The sequence below is a fragment of the Aotus nancymaae genome, unplaced genomic scaffold (assembly GCF_030222135.1).
Source record: "Aotus nancymaae isolate 86718 unplaced genomic scaffold, 86718_ANA_hifiasm-v0.15.2.pri h1tg000011l, whole genome shotgun sequence".
Taxonomy (NCBI): Eukaryota; Metazoa; Chordata; class Mammalia; order Primates; family Aotidae; genus Aotus; species Aotus nancymaae.
In genome coordinates, this window is record NW_026988422.1 from 79,107,335 (window position 1) to 79,129,154 (window position 21,820).

Consider the following 21,820-nt stretch of genomic DNA (forward strand, 5'->3'; position numbering starts at 1 on the left):
CCACACTCAACACTTCCCTGCCTTCGTTCAGGTTGTTCTTTGTCCTCTTTCATGTTATCCAATCAAAGAGCAGAGAGCTACGTTTTCTTCTTCTCTTGTCTTCCTTCCAAACTGAGTTCAAACCAGCAGACACACAAGGGTCCTTGCTGTGTGTCAGGCACCAAGGCACAAAGATGAAAGAGTTGGTCCCTGGTCTCAGGAACTCATAATAAATGTCAACAGATTGGCTGAGGCCAGAAGAGCTCTGAAAACCCAAAATCAGAGAGGTTATGGAAAGGTCCTCCATTCAACAAACCAGTGAAGGATGGAACTTTCCCTTATTGGGAATGAACCAGGGATGATCCAGGGATAAGGCATGCAGCCTGCATGTTGCTGTCTGTGGTGTCAGAGAGTCAGGGTCCTCCAGAGAAACAGAACCAATAGTTTCTCTCTCTCTCTCTCTCTCTCTGTGTGTGTGTGTGTGTGTGTGTGTGTGTGTGTGTGTGTTGCAGAGAGAGACAGATGGAGAGAAATATTTATGACTTATATAGCAATTGACTAACATGATTACAGAAGCTGACAAGTCCAAAGATCTGTACTCTGCAATCTGGAGACACTGGAGAACTGATGAATAGTTCCAGTCCTAAAGTGGGCAAACTCAAGACCCAGAAAGAGGTGATGTTTCAGTTCAAGTCTGAAGCAGAAAAACCTGATGTCCCAGCTCAAAGGCAGGAAGGCAAAAGAAGTTCCTTCTAACTCAGTCTGTTTGTTCTATTCAGGAGGGCAATCTGCGTTACTCAGTTTACCAATTCAAATGTTAATCTCATCCAGAAACACCCTCACAGACATACCCAGTGTAATGTTTGACCAAATGTCTGGGCACCCTGTGGCCCAGCCAAGTTAACACATAAAATTCACTCTCACAGGGAGAATCTTTCACTGGTTTCTGTGTGCTGAGTCTCACCATCCCACAGAGTGATTCATTATCTGATGGGGAGAAGGTAGCAGAGACAGTCATAGTGCAGACTCTGGAGCCACAATCAGCATTTGTGCCCTGGATTTATCACTTTCTCTCTGTGTGAACTTGGTCACTTTGCTTAACCTTCTATGTCTAAGTTATCCCGCCAGCAAGATGGAGCTATTAATAGAAACCATGTTGTGCTGTTGTATCAGAAGAAAGTAACTATGTAAAGCACTGAGCACAGTGTCTGGTGGATAATACCTGCTCAAGACTTGTGAGTTACTGTCATTATTGTTATTATGGATTTTTTGCCTCTTCCTCCAGAGTGTGTGATAACTCAGCACAGAGAAAAAGGCGGGGAGTTTGGATCCAGAGAGACCAAGGCTGGCTCCATCCCACACATCTAAAGCAAATCGCCAAGGTTTTCTATGCCTTGTGCTCCCTGCATGTAAGTGGGGAGGATGCGACCTCACTAGATTGCTGCAAGTGTTAGAGAAAGCATTCATCCGGCCCACCTGAGCTACTCAACAGTAGCTGGTTTCTTTTCTACCCTGCATGGCAGAGACTACATCTGTCTTTCATTAGCATCCCCAGTGAGAACCACACTCATAGTAAGTGCTTATAAGTGGTGGTTTGAATGCAGTGGCTTTGCCTGATGAGAAAACATGGCCCTACCTATTCCCAGACACCCTTTCTAGAGATCAGGTCCAACAGCTACTCAGTATCACGTTGTCTCCACACAGTCTTCTAAGAGGACAGTCTGTCCCAGGTACTTATAAAACTCCTGCTGCTGCCAGGTCAAAGCAAGCTGATGGAAGGCAAGAGAGATGGCTGGTGGGAGAAGAGCAAGGCTGTTTCTCAACTCTGGGACAACGGGAAGTGAACAGGAAGAATCGCACTTGGGAGTGATTCAGAATAAATTGCCACTGTGTCTCCTGAGCCGTCACCCCACTAACCAATGGTCTTCCTTATGTCAATTTAGTATTTTCCATTTGTAAAGTACCCAGACATCACCACCTCCCTGTGAGACAAGCCAGGCAGGGGCAATTGTTCTCACTTTTCAGAAGAGAAAACTGAAGCTTTGAGTAAAGGGATCGGTCCAGGTCACATAGCTCTTTTCATTCTCAGGTTGGTGTTTTTCTCCACAGAGGCAAAACTAGAGCCCTTTCAGAGTATCCCTGATGGCTGGCCAGGCAGAAGGCACAGCCCCACAGCTGTGTCTCAGGCTGGGAAACATCCCTGGGTGGCTGGAGATGCAGGATTTCTTCAACAGTAAATTGAGTCTATGTCACAGTGACAGGGGCTGTGCTTCTGATTCTCAAGGCAGCCCAAATGGTCAATCAGGGCACAGGTCTTTCTCTCCAGCCCTTGTCAGGGGAGGCCAAAGTCTCTTCCTTCTCTTCTTCTCCTCATCCTTCTCCTCCTCCTTGTCCTTCTTTATCTGCTCCTTTTCTTTCTTCTGTTTCCACAGTCACTTTTCTTGACCAGATTGCAACATGCAACTTCACATTTTAATGGACTGGCCTTGGGATAAAGTCATCAATAGTCTAAGAAACCACTTCAGGGGTTTTCCTTTCTTAGTCTCTTAAGTCAGGTGTTTTTAACCTGATGCCATGGACAGTGATTGACTCTGAAAAATAGAGAATATTTGAATTCATATTAATTTTTTGTGCTTTTTTAATGTGAATTGGGGATGAAAGGAATAGCATTCATCAAATTCTCAGCATGGTATAAACACAGAAAGAGTCCTTATTCAGGGCTTATTGACTCAGACTTAACACACAATGATGACAAAATGGTATGATGTGGGCTTCCTGATCCATGGAAAAATGGCAGCGACTAAACAAGAAGAACCCTGCACACAGCGGGGTCTAAGCCAAGCTGTCTGATGTCTGTGGACATGACAGATGAAGAGTCACTGTTTGTCTTTTTTAATTATTTGGTTCAAGCTGAGTGACTCTGTTTATGGAGAAGTGACATTAAAGAAGAGTCTATCAGCTGCAATCTCAGCATTTGGGGTGCCCAAGGCAGGCGGATCATTGAGGTCAGGAGCTTGAGAACAGCCTGACCAACATGGCAAAACCCCATCTCTACTAAAAATACAAAAATTAGCTCAGTATAATGTCACACACCTGTAATTCTAGCTACTCGGGAGGATGAGACAAGAGAATACCTTGCACCCGGGAGCCTGAGGTTACAGTGAGCTGAGATTGCACCACTGCACTCCAGCCTGGGTGACAGAGCGAGACTGCCTCAAAAAAAAAAGAGTCTATCATTGCACTCAATTGTTTTACAAAGAAGAGGTGACAAATTTTATTCTTGTAAAAATATCACATATCTGGAGCAGAAACTTGACAGAAGTTTGTTTTCCTTTTCTAGGGAGCTTCTCAGCAAAAAGAATGGAATAAATTGAAGCTCTGAGAATTTACTTTGACAAAAGAAAGAACTTCCTGGATTCAATGCAATGGCAGTGTAATTTGGCCAAGAATCCATCTTTGGATTGAGCTGATGGCTAGGGAACTTAGAAGTCGTTGGTCAGCCTGGAGTTCAGTACAGAGGCTGATGCCTGTTGGAATCCTTTTCCTATCATCATATCCCAGTCCTGTCCACACAAAGAATCATAATAACTATGATCATTAGGTGATACCAACATATGGGGCTGGTGGGTTTGATTACTGGAAATCCTATGTTCTACTGGAAAGAGATCAGGCTTTGAAGTCCTTTTAAAGGCTTGGGTTTATTTCTTGGCTGCACTGCTCATTGGTTGCTTGATTTGAGGCAACTCGCTTTACTCTGTAATCTTCTCATTCCTTGAGCAGAAAATGAGGATGAAGACTCTTGCCTTATCATCTGATTATGATGATTAAATGAGATGATGTACAAAAAGGGCTCAGCCTGGGGCCCGATGTGTTAATGCCCTTTCTCCCCATGAAAACATGTTTATCTAAAGGTCCAGCTAGAGGGAACCCAGGCTTCTCAGAACAGGAATCTCAAAGCAAGAAGGAAGAGTCTAAGCATAAACAAAGAAGCTGTGACAAAACTCAAGCACTGAGCCCTACTCAGGGCCTTACTGGTTACCATTTTACCTACAGGCCTAACTAACTACTTCATGACTTAGTTTTCCAGCTTCTAGTTGATTAGAAGTTGAATTAGAATTGAGTTAATATTCAGCTCTCTTTCATCTTTGAAAAAAAAAAGAATTGGGTTCATACAAGGAGAAACTGTTACATTCATACATAAAATTACCAAGAAAAGATACTGAAAAAATATTTTTTTTTTTTTTTTTTTTTTTTTTTTTTTTTTGAGACGGAGTTTCGCTCTCGATACCCAGGCTGGAGTGCAATGGCGCGATCTCGGCTCACCGCAACCTCCGCCTCCTGGGTTCAGGCAATTCTCCTGCCTCAGCCTCCTGAGTAGCTGGGATTACAGGCACGCGCCACCGTGCCCAGCTAATTTTTTGTATTAGTAGAGACGGGGTTTCACCATGTTGACCAGGATGGTCTCGATCTCTTGACCTCGTGATCCACCCGCCTCGGCCTCCCAAAGTGCTGGGATTACAGGCTTGAGCCACCGCGCCCGGCCTTGAAAAAATATTTTAAAAGTCAACCCGATTATAACTAGCAAGCGTAGTAGGTTAGCCCAGGGCTGCCCTAACAATGTCCTGTACAATGAGTGGTTTAACCAACAGAAATTTATTCTCACAGTCCTGGAGGCCACAAGTTGGAAATTACGGTATAGGCAGGATTGGTTCCTTCTGAGGGCTGTGAGGGAGAATCTGTTTGTGCCCCATTCCTAGCTTAGGGTGGTCTGCTGTCAGCCTTTCAAGCCATGATAGGTATTTCTTGGCTTATAGATGCATCTCCCAGATTTCTGCCTTCATCTCCACCTGGCATTCTCCTTGTGTGTGTGTGTCTGTCTCTAAGCTTCCCGTTTTTATAAGGACACCAGTCGTATTGGATTAGGGTCTTTCTCTCCTCCACCCAGATTTCTGCCTTCATCTCCACCTGGCATTCTCCTTGTGTGTGTGTGTCTGTCTCTAAGCTTCCCGTTTTTATAAGGACACCAGTCGTATTGGATTAGGGTCTTTCTCTCCTCCACTATGACTTAATATTAACTCATTATATCTGCAAAGACCCTATTCCCAAATGAAGTCACATTCTGAGATCCTGAAGGTTAGGACTTCAACATACGAATGTGTAGGGCAATGCAATTTAACCTATAATGGGCAGAAATCTGGGGTTATTTAGTTTGGGGGCAAGCAGTATCTACTTTCTGAAAGAAATATTCCTTTTGGCCCCATACTAAGAACAAAGATCCCTGGGTCATTAAGAAGAGACTTAAATTTTGTTCAGCATCTTAATCATTTTAGAAAGATCTCTGTAAAAATGACTAACGTGGAAGATGCTTGGGGCTTGATGCTCACTGAGGCAGACTCACTGCTTACCAGGCACAAATGTGAGCTGCAAGCTGCCTTTCCAGAGGATTCCTGAAGCAAGCAGCTGAGCACCCACAACAGCGTGAGATCAGTTTTGTGGTTTTCACCTCAAGGTTTAGGAACACAGGGTCTCTGCTGAGATGACTTGCAGGTACTCAGACTGGAAGCAGAATGACTTCTTCTGCTACGTACAGGTCACCTGAACTAATCAGGGATGTGGACCAGGCTCTGAGCAGATGCTCAGAGGAGGAATCCACAGGATCACTGACTTTCAGGAATCACTCCTCCCTCAAAAGTCTGTTAATATCACTGGCTATGAAATGTATATACCATGAAGAAAGGCATGCAACAAATGGCACCTACTGTCTGCATCTCTGGACTGAGTATTTATATATGCATCGGAGGCAGTCTAAAGTAGCCAAAAGAGCACTTGCAGGATCGGAAAACCTAGGTCTGAGGCCCAGCTCACTAACTTCCTGCAGAGTGAGCTTGGTGAGTGCCTTACCCTCTCTAGACATCAGTTTCTAAATCTGCAAACTGGTGATGACTTCCACACAGGGTGATGTGAATATCACGTGGGGCGGTGGGTGAGAAAGTACCTGAAATGCTTTAGGGCGTGCCACAGGCACACTGAGTCATGTTGGTCTCCACCCTCCTCCTCTCAGGGGCTGCCGTCCTCATTTCCCACATGTGGCAGGTGTTTGCTGCTAGCAGCTCATGCTTGCACTCTTTTGGAGGGTGGCCTTTGGTTGATGGGAGCTACTTTGCCCAGGGATGCCTGGCATGTATGGCCAAACCCCCAGGAATGACTTGTGGTCAGCAATAGACTGATACGGGGTATAACCACCCAGACCTCCTGCCTCTGCCAGGACTTCTGGGGCGTATCTCAAGCTCCAGAGCTCCCCATGGGGTCAGGAGGCCAGACCCCCCCTAAACCACACATTTGCCTGGCTTGTCCCCTTCCCATATTTCACATTTCTGACTCCTTTACAGGTTTCTCCTGAGAACACTTCCTCTTTAAATTACTCACACAAGAATCTCTGTCTCAGGCTCCATTTCTAGGGAACCCGACCTCAGACAGGATGCCATGCAAGAGTCACTGGTTGCCTTTCCATCTTGCAGTGTTTCCTCTTTCAGAGGTGATGGTCTAACTCATCTGACTCTAAGATCTTTGCACAATTCTTTACTCTGCCCTGAATATTCTTCCCCTAGATCATCAGCAGGCTGACTCCTTGTCAGTCAGATCTCTGTTTAAATGTCACCTGCATAGAGAAGCCCTCCCAACTGTGCGATGTAAAGTGGCCATTTAAATTCCCCACGTAGCTCTTGGCATACTTTGCTTCTTGTGATCCCTTTGTGTATTATCTCATCCCTCTTCCTTCCCCTGTGGTAAGTGAGCTTTGCTTTTCATCTCTGTGATAGCACATTTGGGCTGAACAGTCTCTGAGGGTCCTTCCTGCTTTGACGCTTCACTTTCTAAGGGCCGGGATCAAATGGGAAGCATTAACATTGCATTAGCAGCAGCAGACAAGTGATAGCGTGACATTTCCATGGCTGCCTCCTGCGTGACCCAGTGCAGACTCCTTTCCTCCCTGAGTCGGTGTCCTCACCTGCTGCACAAAGGCAGGACAAAATGGCCTCCAGCTGCAGTCCTACAATCCTGATGACATTTCATGTCTATTGATTCTGGAACCTGGGGACACACTACGGCAGGATTGCTTGTGTTGAACCTTCTTTGTTTTCTGTGCTTCCTTAAAACAGTTACAGTCGGCTGATGTGAAGGCTTGCAAATCCCTTTTTATTATTTTGGGGAATATGTCTGAATTCATTTTATTGCCGTTAGGCCTGTGTCCCTCAAACCTCGTCCTTTCCAATCACAGATGCTGAAAAGAAACCTGTTTCTCCCTTCCATCCATACGTGCATGGGACAAATGAGACACAGTCCCTACACCAAGGTGCTCAGTCTCTCAAGCGACTGTAATTATAGCACATTGCATTCATTCATTCTTTCCTCCATTAATTCACATATTTATTCAACAAATACTTAGTGAATGACTATTATCTAGGCTCCGAGGACTCAACAGTGAACGAAATAAACTGCCTGTCCTCGTGGAGCTTACATTCTCGTGTTATCTGCCATCACAAAGGTACTTCAGGGTGCTCTCAAGCACTGAAGAGGAGGTAGCTGGCTCTCTCTGCTCAGATAGAACTTGGAAGCCTTTTTGAAGGAGGGAACACTTGGGCTGGGTTTTGAAGAATAAATAGGAGTTTTCCAGACGAAGAAGGGGTTCATGAAGGCATTGTTGTGGCTCAGTGGGAAGGACAGTGGCAGGGAGACTAGGGGAGGAGGCCAGAGAGGTGGACCAGGCAGAGCCGGATTGTGAAGACTGTGTGAATCATGTCACATAATTGCACTTTATCCTGAAGATAATGGGGAGCCACTGAAGGTTCTTGAGCATGGGAAAGATATGATTTGAGAACTGTCTTGGCACTTGGGCAGCATGGCTAAGGGTATTCATTTCCTACAGTGGCTGTAATCAACCACTGCAGACTGGGTGACTTAAAACAACAGAAGGTAATTTTTTCACAATCCTGGAAGCTGGAAGGCTGAAATCCAGGTGTTGGGCAGGGTTGGCTCTCTCTGGAGGGTCGGAAGGAGAGTGTGCTCCATGTGTCTCTCCTGGCCCCTGGCAGTTACTGGCAAGGCTCAGCATTCCTTGGCTGGCGGCTGCCTCATTCTTATCTCTGCTTCTCGTGCTCCTCTCTGGCAGGTCTCTGTTGTGACACAGCCTTCCGCTCTCTATGTCTTTTCTCTTCTCATATTGACACTAGTCAAATTGAATTAAGGGCCTGCCCCATTCCAATACGACCTCATTTTAACTAACTACATCTGCAATGACCCCATTCCCAAATAAAGCCTCACTCTGAGGTACTGGGGTTAGCACTGTAACACATCTTTTGCGAGCACGCAGTCAGTAGGAATGAAGCCACAGGGGCAGGGGAGGCAGCATGAGGTGAACCCTCTGCCTGTAACAGCACCTGTGTCACCAGGTGAGGGACTTGTAGGCAGGGATGTGGGTTTGGGGTATTTTCATAGCCCTCTATATGGGACTGAAAACCGTCAGTTGTCCATAACAAAGAAGGGGGCAAATAACTGATTAGGCTGCGGGAGACTAAATCCCACCCTCCGATCACTCCCGAAGCAATCACTGCCTTCTCTGTGGATGGTTCCTCCCCTCTGATAATGCACATCGCCACTGGGAACAACTTGAAGAGCATCTCTGTACTTTTACGTTCTAAATTATGTACATAACCCATGCCTGGGACAGCCATGCCCAGCGCCCAGCCACTTAGCACCCAGAGGTGCTGCAACTCAAGCCCACATATCTAAGCAGGGCCCCCGGCAGAAGTTGTGCATACTGCAAACCTGTGTGCAGCTTGAAGATCTGTGGTTTCCTCTGGAGCCCTCTCTCTCCTGTGGTGGATGTGGAATCTCCACCCTCCCCATTCTCCCATGCCCCCAGTGATATCTCCTGAGGTGTAGACTGGGCAACACAGAGCCTGTTTGTAATGTTAGGATTTTTTTTACTGCTGGTATCAGAGGGAGCTGTTGTGGATTCTTTTTGTATTTCACCTGACCCAAATTGGGCAAAGGAACAAAAAAAACTTCCTCTTCTCTGAATTCCCACAGCTCTTGATTCTCATGTTCATTGATTCATTCATTCATGCACTCATTCATTTGATAGCTTCAGCAAATATTTAATGAGCACCTATTTAGTGCCAAGCTGTAAACAAAACAGAGCAAAATCCCTGTCTCACAGAGCTAATATTTGACAATTATGGGATGAGTATCTTTTATGTGCCAGGCACAAGGAAGACACCTGCCCTTCGTTTTGCCAAGCAGCATGTCATTGATTAAAAGCTGTGGAATTCAACAGCCTGGTTTCAAATACACAATCAGTTACATATAAACAAGGTGAACTGTGGCCATATGTCATAATCTCTCAGAGCCTCTGTTTCTCTCTATGAACTAACAACAATAATATCTTCCCCTAGACAGTTATCATAAGATCAAGTGAAACGATGCATGAAATGTGCACCATAAAGTCATGAGTATATAAAAATGTTCAGTGAACATTCACCATTATTATAAATGATACTGTTATTACTGAATATTACAGGTACAAGATAATGTGGGTTATCTCTCTCTACCTGGTTGTATGTGCACATCAGCTCATCTTCAGAGTTGAGAGCTTGCAACAAAACATGGGCAAGGTAATACTAAAAATGACTCAAACGAGAATCAGAAAAAAAGGGACAGATTAAAAACAAACCCCCAAAACCCCAAAAATCATAGGAGGAAGAGTGAAAAATGATGGAAAGGCTATTTCCTTAGCTAATTATCAACTAGCCTGTCTTCCACCACAGTAGAAAGAGTCTGGGCAAAGAGCAAGACAGGCTCTGCTGTTTGTAAAGGAAGAACAAGCTTTTAAGTGGATAATAGATGCTTCTGATGTTGAGATCAGAGTGGGATTCGTCCCACAGACCTTTTTACAAGAGATCTCGCATAACATATGGGATGATGCTCTTCAAAGCATTTGCACCAAAAAACTGCAGGGCTGCTCTTGTTGGAAGTCTGAGGGAACCTATTTAATCCCTCCTCTTCCCTCTGGGTGTGTAACCAATTGAGAATGTACACAAGGAGCCAGGTGAGGCTCAGTATCAGTGTTGTTCCTGATGATGCTGTATTGGGAAGGTTCCCCAGTCTTCATTCACCATACCAGAAAGTCTGGAGCCAGGCAGGCTTCCCCACTTAGGGAGTCCTGGCTGGGCAGGTGGGTCATCCTAGAGGCAACCTGGGCCTCACGGACCCTGCAGTAGGCACACTGGCAGGACTTGGTCTGGTGCAGCCAGAGAGCCATCTCTTTCAGGTCTCTCACTTACCATAGGTCTCAAATTCATACCCTCAGTGTCATCTCCAAACAAGGTATACGAGTTTGCTAGGGCAGTCATAACAAAGTAACATGGACTGCATCGTTTAAACAACAGAGATTTATTTACTCACAGTCCTGGAGGGTTATTTACTCACAATACCTGGAGATCAAGGTGTTGGCAAGGGTTCTTCTGAGGCCTCACCCTTTGGCTTGCAGATGGCTGTCTTCCCCCGTTGTCCTCATGTGGTCTTCTCTCTGTGCATGTCTGTGTCCTAATCTTTTCTTATAAGAACACCAGTTATATTGGATTAGGGACTACTCTGATGACCTCAGTATAACTTAATTGCCTCTTTAAAGGCTCTATCTCCAAATACAGTCACATTCGGAGGTACTAGGAGTTAGGACTTCAACATATGAATTTTGGAAGAGACACAATTCAGCCCAGAACACAAGGTTAGGCAGACAGTCAGGAAAATATTCTTGGATAATATAAAAATGTTCATCATGCTGCATTCTTTTAAAAACTGTTTATTCTTTTGAAAATGTGACACATGCACGTGGCACAAATTTGAAATACTACAAAAGAATATGGAGAGAAGCATCATTTTCCTTCCTCCCTGACCCCAGTCTCCGTGGAAGCTGTGTGACTAGTGTTTTGTGTTTGACTCTCCAACCAGAGTCTTTGCACATATGTGTGCTCACACAGAGCATACTCTCTGTTTGGCACCTTGCTTATTTAACTACAAGTGTATCTTTGAGGGGACTTACTTGCCTAAGGACAAAAAAAGTAGGTGTGTTTTCCTCTATTCATCCTGTTCAGTACAATTAAAACCCTAGGCATTGTATTCAAGATAAACATATGAAGATCCTGCAAGATACAGAGGGGAAGTCAAAAGGCTAGAGACCTCAGAACCCAAGCAATAACATGGTGGTGGGTTCTTTGGGTTTTCTTTTTTTCTCATATGTCCCAGAATTGGATGCGAAGAAGCCAGCACTCCCAGAAACATGAACAGGAGCAGACGAAATCAAAGGGTCAAACAAAATCTGCTCCCAATAACTACTCTACATTAGCCAACACTTCACACACAAAAACGTGAAGCCCCTATCCATGCCAGAAAAGGACAAAAGAAGAGCCTAGATGTTCAATCTCATGAGGTTTTAACAAGGAACTCCCATACCCCCACTGATGTCAGAGATGGCCAATTAGGAAGCCAGGAATTTCATTCTACCAGCTGACAATGAGGCCTTCTTCCCAACAATATCACTAGAGAACAAGTGGGGAGCCTGGACTTTCACTCTCATCCAGTGAGACGGAGAGCCCCCTTCTCAAGTATAAACAAAGCCAAATGCGAACTCAGGACTTCTAGCTCTGCCTAAAAATGAAAAGGCAGTGTTCCCACTTCCCCTGCTAGAGCAGTCATTAAAAATAGCTAAAACACTCAGGTTCATAGCCTCATTACATAAAGCTAAAATGTCCAGATCTTAAAATAAAATCACTTCTCATATCATAAGCCAGGAAGATCATAAACTGAATGAGAAAAGACTATCAATAGAACCAACACTGAGATGTCAGAGATATTAGAATTATCTGGCAAAGATTTTCAAGCATCATGATAAAAATGCTTCAACAAACCATCATAAACAGGCTTGTAACAAGTGAAAAGATAGAAAGTTTCAGCAAAGAAATACAAAAACAAGCCAAAAATTGAAAGATATAAAGAAGAACTAAAAGGTAAACTTAGAATTGAAAAATGCAACAATCAAAATAAAAAGTTCAGTGTGTGGGCTGAACAGCAGAATGGAGGGGATACAGCGAATAATCAATGAGCTGGAAGATAGAACAATAGGAATTACTCAATCTGAACAACATACGAAAAACAGACTGTAAAATCATAAACAGAGCCTCATGGGTCAGTGGAACTACAACAAAGAGCTAACATTTGTATCACAGGGGGCACTAAAGGAGAGAGAAGAATTGTGCTGAAAAAGTAGTTAAAGAAATAATAATAGCTAAAACTTCTCAAAGTTGGCAAGACATACAAACCTACAAATTCAAAATGCTAAGCAAATCTCAAACAGGATAAGCCCAAAGAAATCCACACCCAGACACATCATAGTTAAATTTCTGAAAACCAAAAACATGAAAAAAATCTTTAAAAACAGCCAGAGGAAGACAGTATCTTACCTATAAGAGAAAAACAAATAGAATAACAGTGAATTTCTCATTAGAAAATATGGAGACCAGAAGGAAGTAGCACAATATTTTCAAGTGCTGAGAGCAAAGCACTGTCAATACAGAATCCGACATCTAGTGAAAATACTCTTCGGGAATAAATGAGAAATTAAGACATTTTCAGATGAAGGAAAATTAGGAGAATTTGTCATCAGTAGACCTGCCTTAAATAATGGCTAAAGACAGTTCTCTAAACAGAAAGGAAACATTAAAAAAAAGAAATCTTGGAACATGGAGGGAAGAAAGAACATGGCTAAGTGAAAATATGGGTAAATACGATAGGTGGTCTTTCTCTTCTTTGGTTTTCTGAACTGTGTTTGATGTTTGAAGCAAAAACTCTAGCATCATCTGATGTCGTTCTAAATGTATGTAGAAGAAATAATTAAGAAAATTATTGATCTAGTTTGCTGTGTCTCCCCACCCAAATCTTATGTCTAATTGTAATCTGCACATGATAAGGGAGAAACCTGGTGGGAGGCGATCGGATCATGAGTGTGGTTCCCCCATGTTGTCTTTGTCATATTGATAGTGAAGGAGTTCTCATGAGAGCTGATGGTTTAAAAGTGGCAGTTTACCCTGTGCATTCTCTTTCTCCTGCCACCTTGTGAAGAAGGTGCCTGCTTCTCCTTCACCTTCTGCCATGACTGTAAGTTTCCTGAGGCCTCCCCAGCCATGCAGAACTCTGAGTCAGTTCAACCTCTTCTTTTTTTCAATAAATTGCATAGTCTCAGATATTTCTTTATAGCAGTGTGAAAATGGACTAATACAATTATATTAAACATGAGGGAGAGTAAAGAGTCATTAAGGGAAGTGAGGTATCATTCTTTATTCAAACTCCAAAAATGTTAAGAGTGTAATAAATTATGTATATAAAGTAATATCTGGAGCAATCACTGAAAAAAAAACTACGCAAAGAGATGCACTAAAAAACACTATAGATAAATCAAAACTCTAAATCTTTGTAAATCTAAAAAATGTCCACATAACCCGCCAGAAGGCAAGAACAAAACAGAGAGAACAAACAGAAAAATAAGACTTAAGGCCTATCATGTAAATAATTACACTCAATGTATATTAAACTGCCTAAACACATTAATTCAAAGACAGAGATTAATAACATGACTCAACTATATTCTTCTTACAAGAAATTCACTTCAAGCATAATGAGAAAGGCAAGTTAAAAGTAAAATGATGGAAAAAATATATATCCATGCAAACATTAATCAAAGGAAAGCAGGAGTAGCTATGTTAATGTAAGGTAAAGTAGACTTCAAAGAAAATTATCTGAGCTAGCAAGGGATATTATACAATGATAAGTCAATTTACCAGGAAGAAATAGTAATTCTAAATGAGTACGTTTCAAGCAACAGAGCTGTAAAATGTGTGAAGCAAAAACTGATAGAACTAAAATAAGAAAGAGACAATTCATGGTTATAGTTGAAGAATTCAACATTTGTGAACAATTGAAAGAACTAGAAATAAAACCCTCAAGAATATGCAAAAACTCAACACAGTCAACCAACAGAATCTAATTGGCATTTGTAGAACACATCACCCAACAAAAGCAAAATATGCATCTTCTTCACATACTTAAAGAACGTATAACAAGATCGACTGTAGCCTGAGCTATGAAATAAACCTCAACAAATTTAAAAGAAATAAAAATATACAGAGTATGTTCTTCAACCCAATGGAATTAAACTGGAAGTAAATTACAGAAAGATAACAGATAAAATCTCTAAACATTTGGAAACTAAACAACATACCTCTAAACAATTCATGGTTCAAAAAGGAAGTTTTAAAGAAAATGAAAAATTACATTAAAAAGAATGGAAGTGAAAATACAACCTAAAAAATTTGTTGGACACAGCTAAAGCAGTGTTGAGAGGGACATATTTAGCAGAGAATTGACACTCTAGAAAAGAAGAAAAGTCTCAAATCAATTATCTAAGCTCCAACATCAAGAAACTAGAAAAATAAGACCAAAATAATCCCAAAGTAAGGAAAAAGAGTAAAATAATAAATAAAAGAACAACAATCAAGAAAACTGAAAACAGAAAACAATAGAGAAAAACTAATAAACAGCTGGTTCTTTGAAAAGATCCATAAAATTGACAAACCAGTAGCAAGACTGATCAAAAAAAAACAAAAACAAAGATGACACAAATTAGCAATAATAGGAATGAAACAGAAAATGTCACTGTAGACCCTGTAGGCCTCAAAAGGATAAGAAGAAAATACTTTGAACTCTGCGCACATAAATTTTAAAACTCAGGTTTAACAGACCAATTCCTCAAAAACTCACAAATAACCACTATTCACCCAATATGAAAAAAATTATTTGGGTATACCTATAAATATTAAGGAAATTATATTTATAATTTTAAAACTGCCCCCCAACATCTTTAGATGTTTCCCTGAAGATGAAACATCTGGATGTTTCAGTAGAGAATGCTATTAAAGATTTAAAGAAGAATTAATACCAATTCTATACAAAACTTTTCCTAAAAACAGAAGAGAAGGGAACACTTCTCAATTCATTTTACAAAGCTAGTATTCAAACTGAAGAAATACCTAATGTAGATGACAGGGGAATGGATGCAGCAAACCACCATGGCACGTGTATACCTATGTAACAAAATTGCACGATCTGCACATGTACCCCAGAACCTAAAGTATAATTAAAAAAAAAGTTGAACTGATGAAAGTTTACCTCATGTCTGCCATTTATTAATTGTGTCTTTCAGGGTGATTTAGATAGACTCAAACTAGACTGAAAAATAAAGAAATTGCTTATCTGACTACCCAGGAAATCTAGATGGAGGGCAAGCTTCAGGAGTGGTTGGTTCAATGGCTCAGTGTCATCAGATATTCCACATCTTCTATCTCTGCTTCACACTGGCTTCATCCTAAGGGTGGCTCTCTTCATACTCATTAGATTGCTGTGTAGAAACCGAGGTTACACACAGGACAACATCATTAGCTCAGGAGACCCTCCCCCCCAAAGTCATGTGCTCACCCATGGACAAGCAGCATAGCTACCAAACAACACGTGTTGCTTGTTGGAGGTGGTGAGACTGAGTCCTGGAGCCAGTGATGTGGTCACCTTTTCCTGTGGGGACAGAAAATTACATGGATAAAATTGAGATTCTATTAGGAATAGAAAGGTGGAAATGATGCCGAGTGGACATTCCAAAGTTTGACCAGCTAAAACTGTAAGCAACTTTTTAAAAATTATTATGCTTTAAGTTCTGGGGTACATGTGCAGAATGTGCACGTTTGTTACATAGGTATATGTGTGCCATGGGGATTTGCTGCATCCATCACCCCGTCAGCTACATTAGGTATTTCTCCTAGCGACTTTTATTTAATCTCCTGAGATTTAGTTTTATCATTTGTAAATAAAAAGTAAATCAATCCTACAATCTTTCACTGGGTTTTTTAAATGATTGCAGGAGATCATATATATAAAGTGCACTGCCCTGGACCTAGAATGTAGAAGGTATTGAATAAGTGCATAGATATTTTTATTCTTTCGGGACTGAACTATGATTTCCAGAGCAGTTAGAGTTCTTAATTTCCACACAGGGAAACTCAGGCTCAGAGACACTGTGTTCATGGTCTGCACAGCTGGTAGAATGCGTCTGACACCAGACTGCTAGACCCATGGTTCCTGGTGCTGTGGTTCATGTCCTCCGGTTCCCCCACCTTTCAGGGGGTCCAAGGGGAGAATGTGAAGCTCCTAGTGGGTGGGGAATGGCTGCAGCAGCAGGCAGGGAGCTCACAGAAGGCCCTTTCTTGTTTTGGCCTCACAGTGGTCTGCCAAGGAGGCGCCAACAGCCTCCCTCAGCAGCTCAGAGCATATGAGCCCCAGGAGTCCCAGGCTGCTCAGACCTGCTTACTATGGGCTTCCCAACCCTTCCAACGCCTGCCCAAGAAACAAAATGTCCACATAAGCATCTTGCTATTGCCTTCATGTTCTGCTCAGGAAGTGGCCCTCAGGGAGCAAACTCCAATAAACCACCTTCAGAAAATGGAGCTGGCGACTAGGGGAGAGGCCAGCCCATGACCCTGGAGAATATGCTGACACTGGGCTTCCTCCTGCAGTGACAGCATCAATCAGATGCTCCCACAAAAGGAAGCTGAATTCATCTAATTACAGATTCCCTTCTGAGGGCCCGCTTCCCATTGCAGGCTGAGTCTGCCATTTTGGGAACTTGACCCTTTCCTTATTACCTGCAGCCGTTTCTCACAGTAGGAAATAATCTTGGCTTTGATTTGCCATCTACACACAGGGAGGCCTGCTGGGGTGGAGGAAAGAATGCAGGAACTCAGACTGGGATCAAATCTTAGTTCTGCTACTTCCCAGCTGTGTGACTGCAGCCAAGTTACTTAACCTCGAGCCTCAGTTTTCTTGTCTCTACAATGAGCATAAAAATTCTACCTACTTCTACCTAAGTTATTTCACATTGTGCCTGACACATGGTAAGGGCTCATTAAATAGCATTTTTTTTTTTTTTTAAAAAGGAAGTTCCATATTTGCTCTTATAATTTATATGTGTGTTAGGAAAGTCCACTATCTATGCAGCAGGCATTTATTAAATGCCTTCTATGGACCAAGAATTGTACTAGTCACTGGAGACACTATGAGAAAACAGTTATTGAGTCTTGTTGGGGAGACAAGCATTATTCAAATAAACACAAAGATGTTTACTTTATTAAACAAATGTGTATATAGGCACCTAAGTGCTGTATAATTGTTAACTCATCTGATCCTTATAAAAATCACATGAGGCAGGTACTATTCATTCCCCCACAAAAAAGAAAATGGGGGCATAGATGGATTAACTTGCCCAAGGTCTCCTGTATCAATTAGCTATAGCCACATAATAATCCAGTCCCAAAAGTTAGTGCCTTAAAACAACCACGTATTGATTCTCACAAGCTGTTGGCTGAGTATCAGCTCTGATCCAGGCTGGGCTCAGCGAGGTGGTTCTCCTGTTCTCATCCATGTGCCTGCAGCCAGTGGGGGCTTGGCTCTGCTCCACATGCCTCTTTTCCTCTTCTGAAAGCAGCAGGCCAGTCCAGGCATGTCCTTTTTATAGGGATGGCAGAAGTACAAGAGAGCAAGCAGTAGGTTCAGAGCTGGTACCCTGTCATTTCCCCCCTAATTACACTGGTTAAAGCAAAGCAAGTGGCCAAACACAGGGGCAGGTAGCAAGCCCTGCCCACAGGGGAAGGGTACTGCAAACTGGCATGGTAAGGGTAAGCAGGGATGGGTAAGGAACCAGGGCAGTGACACAGCCCTGCACATCACCTGTCTGGTAGGTGGTGGGGCCAGGTGTGCGCTGGGAGTCTTGATCCAGTGTCCTGCTCTCATGCATTAAACTGGGCTGCCTCTCGCATGTGTACAAATCAGATAAATGCTGGGAAAGACAAGCATGGGGTGCCATGAGTATAAATCACAGGGGAGTGCTGGTGTCTGGGTAGCCAGGATAAGGTCTTTCTGAGGAAGTCATGTTTGAGAGAAGGATGCATCCAGGTTAATGCAGCAGAGACCAAACTTGTGCCAAGGCTGCAAGGTGGAGGAAGGGGAGGGAGGGTCTTTGCAATGCCCCCTGTCCACCCTTTGAAGCTGAACCTCTCCAAATATGTCCTCTCATCCAATGAGCCTGGGCTCTGCCTGGCCACGCAGGACTGCTGACCTTCCAGAGACAACCCTGGGCCTGCTCTCTTTCATTGGTCTATGCTCCTTCTTGGAGTCCCCTTCTTCCTCTGAGGCCAGACTCAAAGGCCCCCTTTGTGGAGCAGCCTGCCCTGTTCCTCCAGGCAGGATTCACCCCTTACTACCATGAGCCACCCCATCAGCCACACATTCTGACCACAGAATGTGCCTCACACAGCTTTGTAGTGATTTGCTTCATGGAATAACGCAAAAGATAGTCATTGAGTACATACTGGTTGGACTTCCACACTGGACTCTGAGCCTCTTGAAGGAGGGCGCACACACACATATGCACACACACAATGCATGCATGCACACACGCATGCACGCGCACGCACATACACACACAAGGAGGCGATGTGAAGAAGAAGGTGGAGATTGGAGTGATGTGACCACAAGCCAAGGCATGCCTGCAGCTACCAGAAACTGGGGGAAGCAAGAAACAGGTTCTTTCTTGATTCATGGCTTCCAGAATTTGAGAGAATAAATTTTGTTGTTTTAAGCCACTCAACTTGGAGTGAATTGTTACAGCAACCACAGAAAACTAATATGCCCCTCTTTGTCCATTAAAGGAAGAAAATTCCACCAACATTTCAGCCTTCTTGGAGGAGTTGGGGAAAGTGCCCAGCCTCAGCTTCACCCCATTCAGGCAGAATGACTAAAAGAATGGGCCCGTCTTATCCATGGGCGCTTCAGAAGCAAAAATAAATCGGGCTCTGCTCTCTCTTCCCAGCCCTGCGGACCCCTGCCTGCCCTCAGGGGAGCTATGGCTGGTTCCTTATTCCTGTCTCAGAAAACTAAGTCTTTGTTCATCCAATTTCAGTGACTCCAAAGAGATTCCCCAGCTCTGTAATCAGAAACACCTTGTGGTGGTATGGGCTTGTGGCCACCTGGCCTTTGCAATTCCAACCCCAAATTCATGGAAGCAAATGGTCGGGTCAGATCACCCTGTCACTAGAGAAGGGAAGAGGCAGGAAAACCGAAGCCACATGCTATGGCAGAGATCCCAGGAGAGTGGTTTGTCAGCCTACACAGACGCATACCTCATGTATGAGGCTAGCCATGGAGACACATGTGCAGAGGACTCTGTTCCCTGTTTTGGGAGCTCACGGATTAATAAGGCATCGCCCAAGCATCATTCAGTCATTCATCAAACATGCCTGGCAAGTCTCCTCTGTGCTGAGGACTGTACCAGCCGAGGCCAACGAGGCAGTGGTTAGAGCAGGCTCTGGTGCCACACGTGCTGGGGACACAGTTCTGCTGTGGCAGCCTTCGGTTTCATGTCTCAAAATGAGGACAATAATAGCACCTGCCACTGGAGGTTGAGGTGGGATTGGTTGCTTACACCCCCTCATTCAGCCCCTTGCCCTCCAGGGTTCCTGCCAATGGATTCTGCACACAGGGCACTGAACCAAGGGAGGCAAATATCTGCTTTGTTATCTTTGTAAGGCACAGGGCTTCTTGGAACACTGAAAGTGGCTTGGTCCCCAGGTCAAAATGCAAGTCTTCCCCAGGTGCTAAAGAGGGCAGGGCCCACAGAGGGGCCTTCCTGGCTGCCCTGCCTGCTTGCTGGTGGAGATGCTGGACCCAAAGGGCAGAGGCCTGGCTTTCAGGTGAGCATGGGTTCTTATTCCAGGCACACTGTGTGGCCTTGGACGTGTTGCTTAACCTCTCTGAGCCTTAGCTTTCTCATCTCCAAAAAGATCATTATGTGGGTTTCCCTGTGTGGCTGTGATGGCAAAAACTGAAGAGAGGCTCTGTGTGGTGGCCCTGTCCTCAGTGTCCCCCACAAACCGGTGCACTGCAATTCCCCTTGCCCTCTCTCTCCTGAGATAGAGTCTGAGCCAAGGACTGTGTCCCAGGCTGGGAGGGCAGGGGTGCTCCTGAAGCTCGTCCCTCCACCCGCCACCCGCCTCTTTCCTACCATGCCCCAGTTCTGACCCTGCTCTTTCTGTTTCAGGCCTTTCCCTTCCACTCCTCTGCAGCTCCTGACTGGGCCCCTTCATCTTGTAAACACTGCAGTGAGAGCCCTAACAGCCCCACTGGCTCCCTGGAGAGGGAACAGTCACCGAATAAGAAAATGTCTATTAAGGCTGGGCTGGAGCTCCCATCACTCACATGGCATCAGCTGCATTCAGCAAATGGGCTTAAACTGTGCTCACAGCCTTAATGGGAGACTGGGGCAGAAATACAGCAAGCAGGAGCTTTGCTACAGCCTGGGGGCAGAGGGGGAGCTCAAGGAGCTCTGCTACTCGCTATGTTTGTGATCCTGGGCCTCTCCCTATGTCTCTGCACCCCAATACTCCCATGTGGGAAATGGAGCAACCCCCTTCACTCTGCTGCATTGATGTGAGGCTTTGACCACACGCTTAAAAATCCTTGATTTTATTCCTTGAAGACTCTCTGCATTCAGCAAGATCCTTTGTCCTGAGAGTGACTGAGAGGTTGCACCAGGGCGCTGGGGCTGCAGAAAGGGTGGGGAGCCAGGAGCCTTGGTTCTGGGTCCCACTCCTGAGCATGCAGCCTAAAGGAATGACAGCTCAGTCCTGCCCTTTCCTTCAGGGTACAGGGTGGGGATCTCCCAGCACAGCCAGCTTCAGTCTCACCATCTAGAAGTCCTCTAGGTCCTGCGCTGTGCTGGAGCAGACCAGGAAATAGTCCCTCCCCTCCTCTCCGCTCTCCTCCCCTCCCTTCCCCTCCCCTCTCTTGCTCTCCTCTCCCCAGGGTGCAGCACACAGCAAGCCCCTCCCCCAGGGTGCTCCTCCTCCCCCATGGCCTGTTGTGAGGGGTTGTTGTTGACTTTATCCCACCTCCCTTAGCCATGTTCCCTGTGGGCCAGTCAGCAAACATGTCCTAAGTCTGGGGTCACTCTAATGTCCTCAAATCCCGGTTTTCAGGGAAGTTACTTCTCCCCTTAAGCCCACAATTCCTTAGCCAGAGGCCCTCCAGGGTAAGACCACAGGAAGCAAGTCCGGAGCCAGGGGATCTGGGTACCAGCTGTCCTGACTGCAGGGTGTCACCTCTCACTCTAGCTGCTGCTCTGACCTGTCACCTCTCACTCCAGCTGCTGCTCTGACCTCCTCCTATCACCTCTGGTTAGCTTTGAATGGTCTCCGGGGAGCTGCACCTTCAATTTCCAGTCCAAATATGGACCAGAGGCACCACAAGCGCAGTTAGCTTAAGGCTGTTGAATTAAGAGACTTTTCTGGGTTTTCAGGGCAACATACAGAAATTATTTTAAAAGAAGCATATAAATATCAGTATGGGATCTTGCGTTCCTGGTGTTCCTTGGCCTTGACTCTACTTGGAGGGAAAGAGGGGGGTGCCTCATGGACATTTCCTCCTTTTAGCCCCGAGTTGTACCAGGTGATAGCATCCTTTGCTACAACCTTTGTTTTTTGTGCGCCACCTCCACCATTCTCTAATTCTCTCACTGGATTTCGCCATTTGCCATTTGTGCCCCCCCACCCTGCCCCCCAATTCTCTAATTCTCTCATGGGATTCTACTAGAGGAAGCATTGGTTCATGGCAGCAATGGGGTTCCCTGTGAAGC